This window comes from Peromyscus eremicus, chromosome 16_21 (genome assembly GCF_949786415.1).
Source record: "Peromyscus eremicus chromosome 16_21, PerEre_H2_v1, whole genome shotgun sequence".
Lineage (NCBI taxonomy): Eukaryota > Metazoa > Chordata > Mammalia > Rodentia > Cricetidae > Peromyscus > Peromyscus eremicus.
The window spans coordinates 65,869,116-65,888,591 of record NC_081432.1 but is presented as its reverse complement, the minus strand read 5'-3'; the positions used below and the strand labels follow the sequence as shown (position 1 = coordinate 65,888,591).

At 42.8% G+C, this 19,476-nt stretch overlaps 1 long non-coding RNA gene across 2 annotated transcripts; it reads right to left on the bottom strand.

Annotated features, from left to right (window-relative positions):
- Positions 1 to 995: 995 nt before the first annotated feature.
- LOC131926355 (uncharacterized) lies at positions 996 to 12,315 on the bottom strand. Of its 2 annotated transcripts, none has more exons than XR_009383477.1 (3): positions 11,433 to 12,315; positions 2,735 to 2,861; positions 996 to 1,584 (listed from the first exon to the last, which is right to left on the bottom strand). It is a non-coding gene; the product is annotated as an uncharacterized LOC131926355 (long non-coding RNA). The 2 variants fall into 2 exon arrangements; XR_009383476.1 differs by lacking the exon at positions 11,433 to 12,315 and adding an exon at positions 3,467 to 5,468.
- Positions 12,316 to 19,476: the final 7,161 nt, after the last annotated feature.

The window sequence follows — 19,476 nt, the reverse complement described above, 5'->3', positions numbered from 1 at the left end:
AGGACGGCAGTCCACGGGAGGGCCACTGAGAATGTGAGTATGAAAGCTCCGAATTTCTCCACAGAGCAAAACAAAATGAACTTGAACTTGTTTGTCTGATGAGTTGGAGGAAGAGGAGCAGGCAGGCAGATCACTTCGTTGGAAGGTGTCCTCGGGAAAAAATAGCCAGAGAGGACCTATAAAGCTCCTTTATGCCAGATTGTCCAGAACGGAACAGAGCGACTGTGCTTCTGTGGTACCAGTGCTGTCCATCGCTTTGAATCTTTAACAAATGCAGCCTCACACAACCAAAGAACTAAAGTTTGAGCAAATATGGTATATCTTGGGACCAGGAGAAAAGGCTGAGCCTCAGGCCTGGATCAGCTGTAACAGCAAGAGGACATGGTGAGGGCCAGAGAAGACATGGAGGGGAATATCTAGATTTAGTACAAATTGCACTCCTTACAGAACGATCACTGATGCACCCGAGACAGCACTGGCCCTTTCTCAAGTCAAAGCAGGTTCTGAGACACAGTGACTAACTCACAATGCACTCCTTTAAGGGAGCAGTAAATTTGGACCCCATTTCCAGAAATCTGTACCCCTCATGAACAAATAGATAAATGAGACATGTTCTGCTTGAAAGCTAATGTTAAATATATGTTGGAGGGGGTGCTGTTGTTAGTGTTTGGTTGCTTTTGCTTACTTGAGACAGGGTTCCACTGTGTAGCCCTGGCTGATCTGGAACTCACTCTGTAGAACAAGTTGGCCTCAAACTTACAGAGAGTCACTGTACCTCTGCCTCCTGATGACAGAGATTAAAAGCATGCACCACCGAGCTAGCCAAATATCTGTATTGTTAATATAAATATATATACCTCGATAAAGACAAATTGATTGTGTCCCAACAGGCTTTTCTGGTGTCAAACTTACCAAAAAGAAAATGTAAGTATGGGTAACTTATACAAAAGTTATTTAACACACTGTTCTGTCTCTGAAGAAAGAGAAATGGCAGCTGAGGATAATATCGATTTTATTAACTGTTACGTTTATAATGGGATTTTTCTGCCCTAAAAGGAACATTAGATGTTTTTTCACGATGTCTGAAAAAAGAACAGACATGATGTGCAAAGTCTTGCCTCCAGGAGTCTTGCTCACTGCAACACAGGGAACTTCTGCTCCAAAATGTGTCCAACAAAGACACTGAAGTGCTGCTGTAGATAACATCCCACTACAAAAGGCAAATTGGGCACAAAATACCAATTATTTCACACCTGAGACACAAAAGAAAGACACATTACAAACAAGTGTATTTTAGGAGATTCTTTCAAAACAGTTCATCACTAACTTTGGCTCATAGTCTGTTGTATGAACTTCAGTAGCAAACAAAAGGCAGTTGGAGTTACTGTCAACAACAGAAGCACTACACGAGAGAGTCAAAATTTTTAAAGAAAACCTCCTGTGCATTTATGTTGTAGGAATACTTCTTACAAACAAGGGAGAAAATGTCACTAAAAACTCCAGGTATTATTCTGGGAACACTCACGTTCACATTGTCTTGTTTCACTTTCTCGGCTCCAAAATACCTTGTGCCCTTTGCAGAAACTAACAAAGACAAATTACATTCTTCTGAATTCCCTTGAGTTTGGTCTGTCATAGAGACATCATGCCAGTGTCAATCCAAGTACATTTAACAGTGAGAAATTTTTAAATTAATCCTGAAAGACTTGATATGCGAGATTGTGTGTGTTGACTGGTTTCCCAGAGGCAAACCCACATATGAGGAGTTGAGAACATGAAGTCTGTCTGGGATAGGATCCTGGGAAACCTAGGAATGGAGAACCAGGCAAGGCAGGTGATCAAGCCAACAGAGAGGGTATTGTCAAGCAGGCGCTGCAGATTACTGAGGCACAGCTTTCCCAGGGGAACTGTGGGAGATCAGATACGACATACCTCAGAGCTATCCCAGACCAAGGACTGTGTTTGGCCGAATGTATCACGAACCACCATGTCTGAGAGGCTTTGCCCTGTGTGAGCTTCCCATCCTCAGAACCAGAGAACCAAAGAGGTGTCCTCAGGAGAAAGCTGAGAGGAGGATCCCCAAAAGACAAGCATTCTCCCAAGATGGCCTCCAAGCTTCTCACTAACAAAGCACAGTGAACAGAAAAGACAGCTGCACAATGTGGGATCCATTATTTTCAACACATGATTCTGGAACCTCCTTTTTGGCTCACTATTTCAAAGGTTTCAGTTCATAGTCAGCTGGTCCCATTACTTTGGGCAGGAGGCAAAGCAGGATAAATATCATGGCAGGGGGTGAATGTGGCAGAGGAGGCAAATTCTTTATGCTTCTGAGAAGCCAAGGAGGAAAAGGGGAGGCTGGAGACAAGATAGACTCTCCAAGGCATTCCCTTGGTCACCCGATTCATCCAACTGGTCCCAGCTCCCGTAGTCTTAACCACCTCCCGTAGTCTTAACCACCTCCCAATAGCCCAGTCAGTTATGAAACCATCAGCAGATTAACTCATGAGGGTCAGAGCCTTCCTGACCCAGTCACTCCCCCCAAATCCCACCCTGAACATTGTACTTGGGACTCACTTGAACATGTGAGTTTTGGGGGAGATAATATATATCTAAACCTTGTCTATAAGTGCTAATTAATATAAAAAGCTGTAATGGACTAGATCCCTCTTTGTGTCTCCATCCAGAGCAACTTGAAGCCTAAGACAATGACGACCACTTGTCAGAGGGAGACCTCAGATATCCAAGGCAGCAGCAGAGCAGTCAGCCCCTTCAGAACAGGTACTAGGTGCTCCAGAATGGACGCCAGTCTCCAGCCAAAGTGGGACACCTCTCCAGTTCGCTTCCCAGGTAACCTGTCACTGAGGAGGAAACAGTTTATTGTGTTTTTTAAATGTCACTGGCACTCAAGCTACTTGGGGGTGGAAAGGAGGTAATAGTTGGTGTTAGGTGGAACAAGACCACTTAAACTATTCCTACTTCTTGCCTAAGAAATGTTTAATTGACTCCAACTGTGTAGGTATATAAAACAGGTATACCAATCAAACATTTACTGATAAGAAATCATGAAGAATTTTGTTTTAAAGTAATTCTTAGACAATCATAAAATTTTGCTATTTATTAAAATGAGAGAAAGTGGCATCCTTATTAGATAGGTGTGTTATTTTTACAATAAAGGATGAAATATTAGCTGAAGATTTGATAGTGTAGGATTTGGAATACTTTCAATGTTTTCAGAGATCATCAGTTCTTTGATTTTATAATCATCAGTGCTGAGAACGGTACTTTGCATAGTACAAGGTGGTAGTCACAGTCATTTGAGAAACTGTTGGAAATATAGTTCTACTCAAGCCAAAATTCATTAAATGATTTTTAATGAAACTCAAGTCAGCCACTCAAATAGCAATTTTTAAAATCAAATAGTCTAATACAATGCAATACAAAGATACGCTAATTTGATACCTACCTACTAAGGAAAATATTATAAGGTTTTGTTTTATGACATTAAGCTTCTATAAGAAACAGGAAACTTGGTGTATACAGTAAAAGCTCGGCAGTCAGAGCACACAGTCTCACTGTCAAACTGAAGGGCTTCAGGTAGCATGTGGCATTACATATCACAGCAGCCAGTCCAGCACAGCATGATATATGTTCAGATTCAAGGTTGCAGGGAAGTCTTGTGACGTCAGAAACACTTTGGACTCATTAGATACTTGATTTTGAATTAACTTTTGGTCTTTAGGCAGTCAGAAAACTTTCACTGTTGCCAAGATTTTTGTGCCCCCCTTCAGTGATGTGACCCCACATGGGACCATGTCCTACAGAAGGGAGTGGAGAAGACAGAACGTCAGGAGTGATGACAGGGACGAAACAAGGCTAAGGACAGGCTGAGGCATGTGGCGGTGCATCCTGCATACTCACCCAAGGCTGGAAGAAAGTTTATGTAGGAGGGCTCCGGAACATCAGGCTATGAAGGAGACACCAAGCCCTAGGATAAGTAAGGAATGAGGATCTGCTCTCCAGTGCTGACTGGGGGAGTTCTCTGTGCCACAGACATTATTCTACATTCTAGTTTGTATCCACACAATATGTACAAGTTGCTATGCTTACAAAACTTTGGGGTCTAACAGAATGACACTGAAGTGTGTGCCCAATGCTGGGTGATGTTTTTCCTCTTTTTAAAGCATATGTTCTATATTATAAAATGCAGGAGTTCTTCCAAGCCCCTGGGGGATCTGTCACAGGACACTCCAGCCCCTCAGATCCTGAAATAAGCAGACGCTAGCTTTCCTAATAAGAAATGGTACTGTCATTGTGTGCATCTTGAACACATCTTTCTGTATACTTCATGTGGCTAACTCATGCTACCTAATTCAGGGTAAACAGTGTTTAGATCATTGTGATACTGAATGATTTAGACAATCATGAAAGAATAGTGAAGTCTGTATGTGTTCAGTAGAGACATAAGAATTTTTAGTATTTTTTAATTTACATTTGGCTGACATTCTGCATGAAGAATCTACAGATTTGGAGAGGCAATTACTATACTTTTTTTAAATTAAAGAATTATTCCATTAAGACCAGGGTTTTGAATATAGAATTATCTCCAGGATAGAAGCAGTTATAACAAAATCTATTGTAGGATCTTGAGATAGGCTGAGCTATTCTTGGTAACTCCTGTGGCTTTTGAAAGTGATTGGCTAAAGAAACAGCATGTCACACCACTCTGGCCAATGAGACTTGTAGGGAAGAAAATTAAGGGGTTTGGGAAGTCTCCATCCTTAATAAAAGAATTACATGGACTCTCCGCCCCCATGGTATGTGAGGACACAGAAGAGGGGACGAAGGACAGAGGGACAAAGCCTGAATCATTAGTTCATCTCTGCCTGTGGATTTAATAATCCTGTCAACTCCCTATGTTCCTGTTTCATGAGTATACAGGGTCACACAATAGTGTATCACGTGACCTGTAGCCAGAAACGTTCCCTGACAGCATCGGGGAGTCCACCGACGGGCCAGTCAGGAGCGCCTGCTAAGCTTCAGCACTAAGTCTTCAAATGACCTGGGGTGCAGGCATGAGAAGCACTGCTTTATTATGTAGAGGGTCTCTCTTTATGTCAAGTGTTCCAAAGACTGAGTTTCTTGCTTCAGTCTCATTTTTTTGAAATAGAAGCCTTAAAATTTTCCACCATACAGCTATGTGAAATAGCTACAATTTTACCACAGTTACTGGACTGATCAGAAATAGCAGTTGATTTTCCACAATAAATAAATGAATAATAAATTCAAGCCCCAGTGTTCTGGAGATGAATACTAGAATCCTCTATGGGGATACGCCATTGTAGTCAGTGCCTTTCTGTCCTTCAGTATCCTGTTCCGGGAGCCTTTTCCCAGATCTGAGCAAAATGAACCATCTTGCAGCCTGAGTCTCCTACATCCTGCAGTTACAAATAGGCGCACACACACACAAACACACACACACACACACACACACACACAAACACACACACACACACACACACACACACACACACACACACACAGGCCTATTGGACACTATCACACGTAGATCTGTTACACCTCTCCTGCAGCTCAGTTTCCATGCTGCTGGTCACTTCCTCCACAGAAGAATTACCCACCAATGTGACCCGGTGTAGAGAGCACTGTGAGACAGTAAGACGATCCCCCATTATCCTCTGACCTTGTCTTTATATGTCCATAAATTAAATAAGTAAACTCTTAGCACCATCTTTGAAAGTTACATCAAAAAGAAGAAGAAGTCTTTTGGTGATGAGTTTCCTTCCCTGTGAGTTTCAGTGTTACACTGTGACGACCTTTCAAGACTTCCCACATAAACTATGTCAGGAGGAATCTCAAAATACATCATAGGATCTGAATTGTGGATGACAAATGGCCCGGATTTCCCATCATCCCAATGTTGTCAATTTGGCCTTCCTCTTCACTGACTCAGGACAGACAGTGGGACTCCAGCTTTAGGCCTGCATTAAGTATCATATCCAGTAAATGAATTTATTTCTTTTACTATTATCATTGAATCAAGGAGACATGGAGGGGGGCTGGCTTGGAAGAACATTCCTGGTAGCTACAGATACAGCTACTTCCTTCCTGTAGTCCTAATAAAAATGAAAAGAAAGAAAAGAAAAACTAAGATAAAGACAGACGAGGACTTCCTCTTAGTCTTGCCACTCCTTTCCAGGCTCTTTCTCAAACTGGCTGTGTGATGAAATCCAGCACCTGCTCATACATGGGACAGTGTGGAGCCAGTGAGGTCCCCGCCTCCGCCTGCTCACCCCTATCAGAGTCACGGAGTTCACATGCCATTCCACACAGGTATCTCAGGTGTTGTGTGCCAAAGCTCCTGGACCAATTTATTCCTTCCCCGAAGCTTCCTTCTGCCTACATGGCAATCACACCTCTCACCTTCCTCCTCTCCGAGCTTTGTTAACTTTCCGGTTTGTTTTCCCCTGCTTAAATAATCCAAAACCTGCTGCTGTGCAGTGCCTCACAGAACAGATGCAGTTGGGTGCACCTGGGGACAGCTGCGGTCTGGACTCCCGGCCCCCATCAATTATCACCCCGCTTACACTCACCCTCCCTCCGTCACGACACCACCTGTGCTTTGTGTGTTCCTGAGATTTCTTGGGGAAAAACGCAGTGAGTGGCGTGCTGGAGTCTCTCTGATTCCCACATCGAGTAGAGTCTCCCCTTCCAGCCCTCCCTTTCAAAGAGCTAATTGTAAATGCAGATACAAAGAAATGCCTCCAGAAAGCGCAAGCTTCAGCCCAGACAAAGGTGTAGCGGCTGCCAGAACTCAAAACACTGTCCAATCCCTTTCCAGGCATGGCTTGGGATTCCTGCAGGCTTGTGACTCTCCTTGTCTTCAAGGGCAGAACATGGCCCAAGCAGGAGGCAACCACTGAGAGTCTGAGGGCCACCCAACAGTGTGAGGTTTCTCCAACATATTACAATCATTAAAACACCTGTGCTAAATAACCTGCTCCGGCCTGAAGTGTTCCTGAGTCTCTGAAATTGCTCATCTCCTAACCAGGCTGGCTGTATTGATTGCATTTCAGGAGATACTAGAAACCCAGGGCAGAGCCAGGTTCCTGAAGTACTCACTCACCTGCACTGCAAAGCACAACACCTCTGCTGTGAAACGTCTTGTTATTCTCAGCAGCTCTGGTGAAAACCCTCCCGGATTTCAGGGGGAGAAGAAAGCCACCAAAGCAGCCTGCAGAAACCAACTGAGGGAGGAAAAGGTGCTGCTGATCGGGCTGAGTGGAGCAGGAGTCTTTCCTATTAACCTTAGCTGTTTTAACGAAAGCTCAGACAGAGAGAAACCATGCAGGAAATACAGTATTAAATAAATAAAATCCCTCCTGCCTCTCAAGATGTCCTGAGTACCCATGTCATATGCTTAGTCTATTTTCAAGCAGCTGGTCACTTAAATCAAAAAATCACACAGATGGATGAAAAGTCCTCACGGGATTAGGAAATGCCTTTAAAATATCCATGGCCACATGGGCACTGTGGCCATTGGCAAGGCCAGCTCTTAAGCCTCCAGGCCGGCAAGCTCACAGACACTACTATTCAAGTCAACTCCTGGCTCTAGCAGCCTTTCTGCTTTCTTCAAATGAAGTTTCTTCTTTGGCCAAGGGTTTCTTTCTGGAAAAGTAGGGTTCCATTCAGCTATATGTGAGTGGTGCTGGGATGGACAGAAAGAAGCCACACCTAGGTTCAAGGAAATTCTCCTTTTGTTTAACCGCTAACACACAATAGGCCAAGTCTGGTCTCCTTACAGGGGCACCGATGGCGATGCTGGGACTCAGGTGTGGCTTGGAGGCCACTCGTACTTGGACTCACACTCGAATTGTTTGAGCTCCTCTAGAACTGTATCAAGCCAGACAAAGACAGCTCAAGTCTATACCAGCAACCCTTGACTCCTTGCCATGACAATCACCTGGGGGTATAAGTAGGCGCTGTCATCGTTTAAAAGCTTCTCTCTAAGCAACCTGTGACATTTCACAAGTCATACTGTGTTCCAGTACCTGTGTCGAATGAAGCCTTTTATATCAAATATCTCATTCTTTTCAGCAGGCTGGCACAGAGGGCACTGTCAGCCCCCCTGCTCTCTACATGGAGTTCAAGTATGTGGTATTTAAGTGCCTGAGCCCTCAAAGCCATAGAGCTAATAAATTAAATTCCAGAACCAGGAATAGACCCATACAATCTACTATGTGCTCTTTGGGGTTGGGCAGGGTTATTTTGAGTTTCGATTTTGAATTTTGGTTGTTGTTGGCTTATTTGTTTGAGACAGGGTCTCACTCTTTGGCCCAAGCTGGCCAGATATTAACTGTATAATCTAGACTGGCCTTGAACTTGCTGCAGTCCCCCTACCTCAGCCTTCCATGTGCAGTGATCACAGGTGTGAGCCACAAGTCTGGCTCCAACACATGAGCACGAAGCTGTATACATGCCATGGAGCATATGTGGACACCAAAAGACAACTTGGTGGTGTCAGTTTTCTCCCTCCCCGTGTAGGTTCCAGAGATCAGGCTTAGGTAGTCAGGCCTACTTGGCAAGCAGCTTTACTGGATGAACCATCTTACCAGCCCCAAACATTATCTTATCAAAAGTAATACTGAGGTAAAATTAGAAGATACTTTGTGAATTTAAAATTCTCCTTCTCATAATACCTTTGTTTTCCTTCAGGCTCCAACATGAGTAGAGTGTGATGGAGGAGGTTGGAATTCCCATCAACCTGTGGAAGTGGGTACCATCATGTTGTGCGAGGGGCAACCCATTACCCACAAGGCTCCATCAGTTGGATGAAATCTAATTATAATGGCACATCTCCACTCTACAGATTGAGTGGAGGAGGGAAGGACATAGTTATATCGTTTGACCGTAGACTCAGGGTCAAAGTCTGGTATTGTCAGTGTGTGAATCACCTACTCTCACGTAGCCTTGCAGAAAGCTGCAGATGTTTAGACTCTTTGCAGACCTGATACTGAGACAACTCCTCGCCTACACCCCCCTCCCCCCTCCCCCACTAATCCCCACCCCTACCCCCCCACCTCCCCACCCCCCACCCCCGCAGTCCTCTGGAACTGCTAGCATTTTAAGCTGTGTCAACAATGTAGATGACTCTGACTGTGACTCCTGCTTTCTGCCTGTTTCCATTTCTTGTACAGTTTTCCAGAGATCAGAGCACTATGTTCCTGGGGACAAGGACCACTGACCAGTACATCTCACATCTTTTTGAACTCCTTCTAACTGTTGCCAGTTGTCTAAGAAAAAGTTACAGTTTGACAAAAAACAACAAAAACACACGTGTATTTATGCACACATACACATGTATGTACATATACCCATACAGGTACACATATAGACATATATAGACATACACACACACAAATATACACACATGCACACACAAACATGCACATACACACATAAATACATGTGGAATATTTTAATCAATGTAGCAAAAGGACTTTGATGTCTATAAAGATAGATCACAGCAATGTTTCAGGATCACAAAGCAAATATTGTGTGGCGTTACACTGTCCTGTGAGAAACACACTTTTTCTGTTCATTTCATCACCTAGAAGATCCACTAACTGATACTAAGAGGCAAATTCTTTGAAAACAAATCTGCTGAAAATACAAAAGCCCAAATAACTAATGGTTTCTACCACTTACAACAAAACCAAACATTTATCATGAAGTAAAAATGTCACAATTCAGTTGAAAACATGGATTATAACTCAAATATAAAATATTTGGGACCTATATCTGCATCTGACAAATGCTACAATCTATTTACATGCTGCTATATCAGTTTTTCCCATAAAAAACACAAGCTTCTGTTTCAAAACACTATGTGCAGATATAAACGTTTGTGTTTGTGTAAATAATCATACATGTGTGTTGTGTGTGTATTTGAGTGTGTATAAAGGTGGATGCCAGAATACTGTATATATGATTCAGGATGAAGTTACACTTGAAGTGATTCTGCATACGAGACCATGTTTTGTAACTTCAGTAACTTTAGTGAACTCGGCACACACTAGTGTGCAAAGTCTTACGCTAAGTGCTGGCAAAACATGAAAAGATGACTGGAAAGATATGAGTTATAGTTTGCTTTTGAAATGATCTCTGTAGTTGAGGTTGTTGAGCGAGGCTGTGGAACCATGGGAAGTGGGTCTAGCCTGAGGAAGTGGGTCACAGTCAGCAGAACCTTCAAGATTACCACGGCCCACTGGCTGTGTCATAATGACAGCCTCCTGGTACGCTGTGATGTGAACAGCCTTGCCACTGATTCCTCCTGCCAGAATCTGAGCTGGGTCCATGCCTTCCTTACCATGATGGAGTGAAGCCCTTGGAAACCACGAGCCAAAATAAGCCTTCTTTCCCTTAAGTGGTTTCTGTGGGTCGTTTTCTTACAGTGACACAAGGCAACAAATAAAAATGTAGTGAGATGGAAGTGGCATTGCGTGGGAAAGGAAGGAATGCTCTGAGGTCACTAGCATGCTGGACAGGAAATGTGGGCAGGCCCTGAGGAGTCCTGAAGAAAGCTTTAAATGAGGAAATGATGCCAGCTGCCAGAGACTGAAGATGGAGGATTTGCTGAGAAAAAGGATGGGCTCATGCTAAGATAAGAACTCATTTTCCTCAGGAGCCAGAGGTCTGTGAATAAGAGCACAAAGTCAGTTCAAATCTGTGGAGCTGGAGAATGGATGAACATAATGCATGAGGAAAAGGAAGAAAGGGAAGCTGTCCCTGTTCTTCACAAGCAACAGAAGCAATGCTGGAAAGAGACACGGGGACAGCGACAGAGGCGTTTCGGGACGCCTGGTGAAATGTCTGGCTGTGTCAAGGCAGGAGGCACCAGCACACAAGGAACGGGTGACCACTGCGTTAGGAAATTCTCCCACGCAGCCTTCCTCTCAAACATGCAAGTCATTGCTACTGTGCCACGAATGGCTTGCAGTGATTCCAAGTCACTGCAGCGGGTCACCTGCCAGCAAAAGTTTTCTGGATGTTACCAAAATCTTGTTTATAGAGTTCTTGAATGTGTAGAATATGGTCTTGGGTGTGTAAAAAGCCACCACTACAAACAAGAGCACTTAAAAACGCAGTTCAATGACTGCATTGTCCAGAACACCCGAATAACCCTAGATTCCACCTTTCCTTTCTAGGGAATGTGAGCTGCACCTACAGCTTGGGAATCAGTGGCATCCAGAGTAGTGTGGTCCCACAGTGTATACTGCACAGATGACACTGGACGACACCTGTACCACTCAGTTGTTCTGTATGGTATTCATTAGCCCATGTGGCTGCTAAATACTTGAAATGTGCCTAGTGTGACTAAGGAACTGAACTTTATTTAATTTTGGATAACTTACATTCAAATAATCTGTGTAGCTAATGGTCATCCCAAAGGGCAGTGCAGGTGCAAATGAGCACGATAGCTGGGAACTGTAAGAAAAAAGTTAGAGAGTAAAAATAAAAATCAATTTAAAAGGAAGGGGCCTCACTAGGAAGCACGGGCCTTTCCTTTGCTAAACTCTGATACAAGCTGAAGCAGAGCAGTGCCACACCCAGTCTCCTCACCCACCCTTTTGTTTCAGCCTAATCCTTTCAAGGGTGCTCTGAGTCCAGGGACAGACACTCAGTACCGTGCCCCTCCCTTTCCCTACCATCAGTTTTCTCTTGCACGGGAACACAGGAGGCTTTAACCTGAAGGAGGATCCCAAGGCAAAGGCAAAGCCAGCCTACATCCATCAAATCTTTCAGAGAATATCTCTCCAGAGAGCAAAGGACATCTCCACAGGAAGACAAGGAACTTCTCTGTGGAGAACTTTGCCCAACCACAGGAATTTTCCATCCCTGGCCCCATAAAAAGCCCTAAACCTAATCCTCATTTCAAAAATGGGAAACGCTTAACTGTGAAGCACATAGTTTTTCCTCCCTTTTCCCGAGGCTGGACTTGAATAAAACTATCTTCTCTACCAATGTCTGTCTCCCAGTTTGGTGGAAACAGCAGTGGTAGGACCTCCGGGCCCAGCAGGAGGAAGCAGAGGAATCTGGGAGGTGATCCAAAGGAACACAAAGAACCTCCCCTCCCCCGCTCAGCCAAGTATTGGAAGTCACTGTTAGAATGAGGTAGGGTGCCACGAAGGAAAGTTTGAAAGGAAGTGGATAGAAAAAATCAATTAGAGTGAAGAGGTTTCAGGCAGGAAGAATGTGGAGTAGATGCAAGATGCTGAAAGTTTCCTAGTACTGGCTGTCAGTACCCATGGGGTGCGGGGGGGGGGGGGGGGGGGGGGGCAGGCTTGTAGTGACCATTGGGAGCAGAAAGGGAGAAGAGTCAGAGCAGCATGAATTAGGAGTGAATTGCTGGTGAAAATTAAGATAATGACAATACAGACTCTCTAGCACCATGCATAGGACTCTATTGGGAAGAAAGTAAGTAAAAGGGCATGCTTATGTTGTTCAAGTTACATGGGGCCTCACTAAGAGTCACCAGCAAGAGCAGGCTTGGAAGAACTTGGAAATGGCTAGATACTGAGGAGGCATTCAGTTGTAAGGTGTACCATCAAGTTAATAACAGCTTTCTAGGGAGGGAAAAGGCTGAGTACCACTTAGCAAGCATATTCTAACACCAGCAGCCAGACTTTCTAGACTGTGCAGAAGAAATGTTTCCCTTTCAAATGTATAGCTTTTTCCTATTGGAGGAGGACGCTTTCATTATGTAAATAGCTTCCAATCAATATCATCACAGAGTTGAATTCCACCTAGATGTTCTTCTGTAAATGGAACTGGAGTAAAGACATAGGAGAGTTGCCAAGAGAAGTAAGAATTTGGAAGCAGAAGGCAGGAGACCAGGAGAGGTGGAGTTGGGTTTCAAAAGGAGTAGACATGGGAACCTATAATCTTAGCCCCTGGGCTGTAAGGGAAGGTGATCAGAAGTTAAGAGTCATCCTCAGAGACAAAGTGAATTCAAAGTCAGCCAGAACTACAGGAGACCCTGTCTAGAAAGAAAGAAAGAAAGAAAGAAAGAAAGAAAGAAAGAAAGAAAGAAAGAAAGAAAGAAAGAAAGAAAGAAAGAAAGGAAGGAAGGAAGGAAGGAAGGAGAAAGAAAGAGGAAGAAAGAGAAAGAGAGAAAGAGGAAGGAAGGAAGGAAAGAAAGGAAAGAGAAGGGGAGGGAAGTTGGGGGAGGAAAGGGGGCCCACTGTACTCTACAAGGGAAACAGAATCAGCGTAGGAACCAAAGATACCATGAGCACAACCACTCCCCAGAACTGCACAGATGTTACCATGGTTTGACTGTGTCCTGCAAAAGCAAAAGCTTGTGTCAGAAATATATCCTCCAATGTGAGTTGAGAAATTTGACCTTTAAGAACTGACTAGGTGAGGTGGGTTCTGCCCCTGTGCATCAAATGAAAGTCATGACCTGGAGTGAGATTCGTTACAGCAAGGGTGGGTTTGTTTGTTTGCTTGTTTGTTTGTCAAAGTAGGTTTGGATCCAATTGTTGGTTATTTTGCTTGTTTGTTTGTTTGCTTTTTTCATTCTTTTGGTGGGCCTGCCCCTAGGTCCCAAATAAATCACACATGGAGGCTTATTTTTAATTATAAATGCCCGGCCTTAGCTTGGCTTGTTTCTAGCCAGCTTTTCTTAACTTTAAATTATCCTGTCTACCTCTTGCCTCTGGGCTTTTCCTTTCCTTCCTTCTGTAATCTTACTTTCACTCTTACTCTGAGGCTGGCTGTGTGGCTGGGTGACTCTCCTTGTTCTCTCACTCCTTCTCTCCTCCCAAATTTCTCCTTCTATTTATTCTCTCTGCCTGCCAGCCCCATGTATCCTTTCTCCTGCCTCGTTATTGGCCATTCAGTTCTTCATTAGACCATCAGGTGTTTTAGACAGGCACAGTAACACAGCTTCACAGAGTTAAACAAATGCAATATAAAAGAATGCAACACATCTTTGCATCATTAAGCAAATGTTTCAGAGCATAAACAAATGTAATACACCTTAAAATGATATTCCACAACAGGGCCCCTTTGCCTTTCTTGCTCTCCCTCTCTTGACCCTCTGCCTTCTGCCACTTTCCCATGGAATGGGCTGCCTAGAGGGCTGTCACCAGATGCAGCCTCCCAGGCTTGCCTTCCAGGCTACAGCCTCCATCTATAAGGAACAGCTCCTGTCCTTTCTCAAACATCCTGTTTCAGGTAGTCTGTTATAACATAAAGTTGACTGAGACATGTTTAGATGTATCTGGTTTCAGTTTAGACCTCTGATACAAAAGGTTCTTCCATCATTAGAGCTGATACAGACTTCCCCTTCTCTTCTTCCAGACCACTGTGTCCAGCTCTCAGCTTACAAAGTCTTTGCCTTCACCTTCATCTGTGCCGTAGCATGAGCATTGGAGCCGCTCAGTGTCAGGTTTCATAAGCCTTGAGAAATGTTGACTTTTTGAAAAATATCTTTTCTATAGTCTTTGACAATTTCACATGTTTGCAATGTATCTTGATCACATCTACACCCAGTGCCTCCTTCCAATCCCTGGCGCTTCCCTTTCACCATCTTCTCTTGCTTTTGAACCCAGGGAATCTGACCCTAGCCTGATCCTGTGCAGTGACTGCAGCCACGTCCTGTACAAAGGATAGCATGTCACACTCTTCCCATCCAACACATGCCTCCCTCCACAATATTCCTCAACCCTTGTTAGGGATGATACTGATGTCCTAGTTAGGGCTGAGCACTCAACAGTAACTTAGTCTCGGCACTGTGATCAGCTATGCGTCTGCATTAGCAGACTGCAGAATGAAGCTTCTCTGGCCAGCATTGAGGGCAGCACTAATCTAGTCGGTGAAGACATTTAAAAGCTTGGAAATTCTCACCACAAAAATCTGTATCAGCCATGTCTTCAGGCAGGTGTTTGCCTGATACTCCCACAGAAGACATTTATCTATTTCCTGTTCACCAATCCCTCAGGAGAAGAGCTTGACACTCGGCCTTGCTTGTTTGCAGCAGGATTTTATCCAGATGATGCTTACACTGAACAGAGACCTATATTTTCATGGCAAAATGCATCAACTTTGACGCTGGAGCCTTTGTTCCAGTGTGTACTATATTTAAATAAACATGACTAGGTCATGGACCTGCTCCCTGCAAATGTTTGACATCTTTTCACTTCTTTCTCCCATTTATCTGACTCATTTCAAAAATAATAATCATTGTTCTTTGCCCTTTTGTCCAGTTTGTTACACCGTCTCATGGTTTTTGTTTGTTTGTTTTTAAATTAGGGAAATTTAGTGCAATACGTTAAGCCTCAGATTTTAAGGGTTAACTGTAAACTGATGATTCTTATGACAAAAGGAGGCTCTCACTGCAGGGCCACCACGTCACCATTTATACTATATGACAAAACACCACACTTTTGGAAAGGGTCAGACTCAATGCTACTATGACCACTAAATTTCTGCCTTTTATGCATGTAAAATTTCAAGGATATCGGTTGCATTATAACACAAGGATTCAGGAAAATCTCACTTGGGCACCAGTGTAGTCATTACAAGTTCTCACTGAGGCCAACAGAAATGGTTACCCTCACCACACAGTGACATAGACAGCCATCTATATGTGCTGCAAAATGTTATGAAATCGATTAGAATCTTATTTCTTTTCAGTGCTGTTAGACTTCCAAACACACATACACAGTACACAGCACTGGGTATAAATACAAATAAAACATAAAGAGAAAACATAGGAAATCTCATAAATATACAGCATCCTGCCTTATCAATATTCAGTTATGCATATCTCTGCACTCTCGCATTAATAAAAGCACATATATTGGATTTGAATGTGTGAGGGATGGGGTGGAAGCTGTAATCAAGATAGTCGGGCTCTCTTCTTCATGGGAAAGGATTACATTATCTCTCTCAGCCTATTATGTTTTCTGAAATTTCCAAATGTATGTTCTGGCCTCTTCAACTTTAGTCTTTTGCATTTAAGTAATGAGAAAGTTAAGTGCAATAAATGGATCACTCAAGGGCATTACAAAGAATGTTTGGATCTATTTAGAGCCTTTAACTTCAGAGCAAAGGCCTGGTTTAGTGTGACCTTAACGGATTCAAATTGTTTAGTTTCACTAAGGAGGCATTATCTACTTCTGAATTAATGTGGAACTTACGTCTGCAAGCAACTCCATTCCAGGGGGACTGCAAGACCCGGCTTCTAAACCCCTTCACACATATTTTAAGAAAGTATTGCAGTTTAGTGTCAATTGGTGAAAATTTGAAAAATGTGTGGTTTTCCAGCTATGTGTGTGTGTGTGTGTGTGTGTGTGTGTGTGTCTCTGTGTGTGTGTCTGTGTGTGTATCTGCATGTGTGTGTGTCTCTCTCTCTCTCTCTCTCTCGTGTGTGTGTGTGTGTGTGTGTGTGTGTGTGTGTGTGTGTGTGTGTATTAGGAATTAACAGTGCATGTCTAGTTTGTTTCATTTTTTTTTCCAAAAAATCAAAGTTCCATGATGGTTACATGAGAGATGTGGATGTCTTCCTCATCGCCTTCTTATGGTGTTGGTGTTCTCCAGGGAATGAGGGAGTGCAAGGCCTTGTACTGTTTCCTTACTTAGTAACTGTTAATATTGAACGAAGCCCAATTCTGAGATACATTTACTGTTTTCACGAACTTTGTGTCTTCCTTCTCTGTGGCTTTTGCTGTTGCTTCAGTAACTGTGAGTGATGTACCGACATTCTTACAGAGGTCCGATTATTCTACAGAGTCGGAATGAGTAATTAGCAAACTAATTCATTAGAGCTACCCTTCAATTATTGAACCAATCGTCTGTATAAGCAAGCTGTCCTGTTTATAAATGACACATGTACCTCTAAGTGAATAATTGTGGACTTCTTTTTTCTCCATTTTTCCCTTTCTAGAAGGATTTAGAAGAGGCATTTCTGTGGCATGGGACATATCTTCTTTTTTAAGATTCATTTTCATTATTTTTAAGTATGTGTATGTCAGTGGGGGTGGAGTATGTGAATCTAAGTTGTCTTAGTCACTATTCTATTGCTGTGAAGAGACACTATGATCAAGACAATTCTTACGAAAGAAAGCATTTAATTGGGGGTTTGCTTACAGTTTCAGAGGTATAGTACATTATCAGCATGGTGGGGAGCATGGCGGTATGTAGGCAGGTGCTGGAGTAATAGCTGAGAGCTATATCTTGATCTGCAAGCAGAGAGAAAGAGACTAGACCTGGCATGGGCTTTTTGAAAGCTCAAAGCTCACCCCCAGTAACACACTTCTTCCAACAAGGCACATCTCCTAATCCTTCTAATCCTTTCAAGTAGTACCACTCCCTGGTGACCAAGGAGAGGTAAAATACATGAGCCTTTAGAGGCCATTCTTATTCAAACCACTGTGTAAGTGAGGTTAGGAGGAAGCCAGAGGTAACAGATCCTCCTGTTGTTGCTGGTGTTACAAGTAGTCGTGACCTGCCCAACATGGGTGCTAGGAACAAACTTGAACCCTCCAGAATAGGAGTGCGCATACTCAACCACTGAGTCATCTCAGTTGAATGCAGGTAACTGGGGCCACAGAGTCAGGGCCAACAAAAGATGTGTAGGAAAGCCTTAGAAACAGCCACTAGTGTGTCCCAGTCAGTGTGTTGGTTGAGTTCTGACCAATAAACATGATGTTCCAAGTGCTTAGAGTTGTGTTTTCACCCTCTTAATAACTCCCATGAGTAAGCACTGCTTCCCACATTGTGTGAACAAGGTGATGAGGTAACAGAGTTCAAGTTCATGCAACTAGAACATAATGGATCCAGCTTTGAACCCAGGCTCCCTAGAGCCAGAGCACACTCTACTGCTCTGTTTGCCTTAATTCCATCAGCACTCTTATAGAGACTTAGTATTTCCAGCATACTTTTGGAAGTTCTAGAGGCACCTTGTAGCACCCTCCAACTGAGGAAGGATGTGAACCAAGCTTTCAGAGCCTTGAGAAACTCTTCTTCCTGCATGCCTGAAACCCAAAACTACATCAGTACCCTTAAATCCGAGAGAATAGGACTGCAAACTAGCTTTATGAGGCTTAGGTAATGGCACAATTTGTCGTTACAATTTTCTATGCTTTTTTGGAATTAGTAAAAAAAAAAAAATCTCTTATGGTAGGAAATTTATAAATGCTAAAACAACCATTCCTAATGGCTACACCATGTTAATTATCACTCCTGGTGGTAATGCCACAGTAATTCAGACTTTAACATTTACATATATTATAAATAGTCATTGTTAATAATAGGTAATTCAATAAAAGTCAATCATATGTCAAGGACTATTCTAAGTTCATAGGCAGCTTTCTTTCTTACTTTATATTATGCCATTTATTATATTTATTTCCAGTTCAATGCTCAAACTTTCATGGTGTATAATATTTGATTTGCTTACAACTTACACATTTAGGTTTTTTTATACTATTACAGATAATACTAAAATGAACATCTTTTGTGTTTCTGATGATTTCCTATGATAACTGGACACATTTCTAGATATTCAGTCCTAGATCAAAGGCTGATCCATTTCAGGTTCAGTTTTGATAATTAATTGCCAATTGAACCCCAGAATCTGCATGTGATTTATGCTACATTCCTGAAACATTTAACAAAGTGACTGTACTTTGGGGAAGTAAAGTCACAGGATATGATCAAAATAAATTGTCATATGTTTTCCAACATGAAAATTCACTATTGTGAGCTTCTCAGAAAAGTCTTAAGTCACATGTCAAGAGTGTGGCCTTGGCTTTCATGGAGGACAATCAAGACCAAGTCCACATGAAAAAAAAATGCTATAAGCAAACAATGTCCTTTAAATAAGGGAAAATCAGCTTTATCTTGTTGACTGACATGTATTCATCTTGTTCCCTTAGGAAAAATATAATAATAGTCTGGAAACACAGCATTAAATCATTAGTAGATATTCTAGGGTGATCAACAAAAAGAAATGTAGACTTTGTGTGGTCCAGTCTTCGCACCGTGTGGATCCATGGTAGGCTTACTCTCTGGCCCACAGCTCTAAGACCCATTTTCTTTGTGCCTCTTTACTTGCCTTTAGCATCCTCCTTACACACAGTGTCCTTCTAAAATGCACTTCGTCTCAACCAGCTAATCTATCTTCTTTAGTTGCTTTTCTACATCCAACTTGGTGACTAAGTCATAAGCCCTCAGAGGGTCTCTCTCATGTCTTCATCCTATGGGAATTCTTCCAGGAAAGGACCTCTGGTACCTAGGTTTACCTTTCCATCTATATGGAGCCTCTTGTGTATTCTCTGGGGAAATACAGTAAGACAAGAAGAGTCCACCCGTGCCTCTTCAGAGCCCTGGGGGGCTTGGAATCCCTTTACATCATAATGACCTCTAATAAAGGTATAGTCCTTTAAG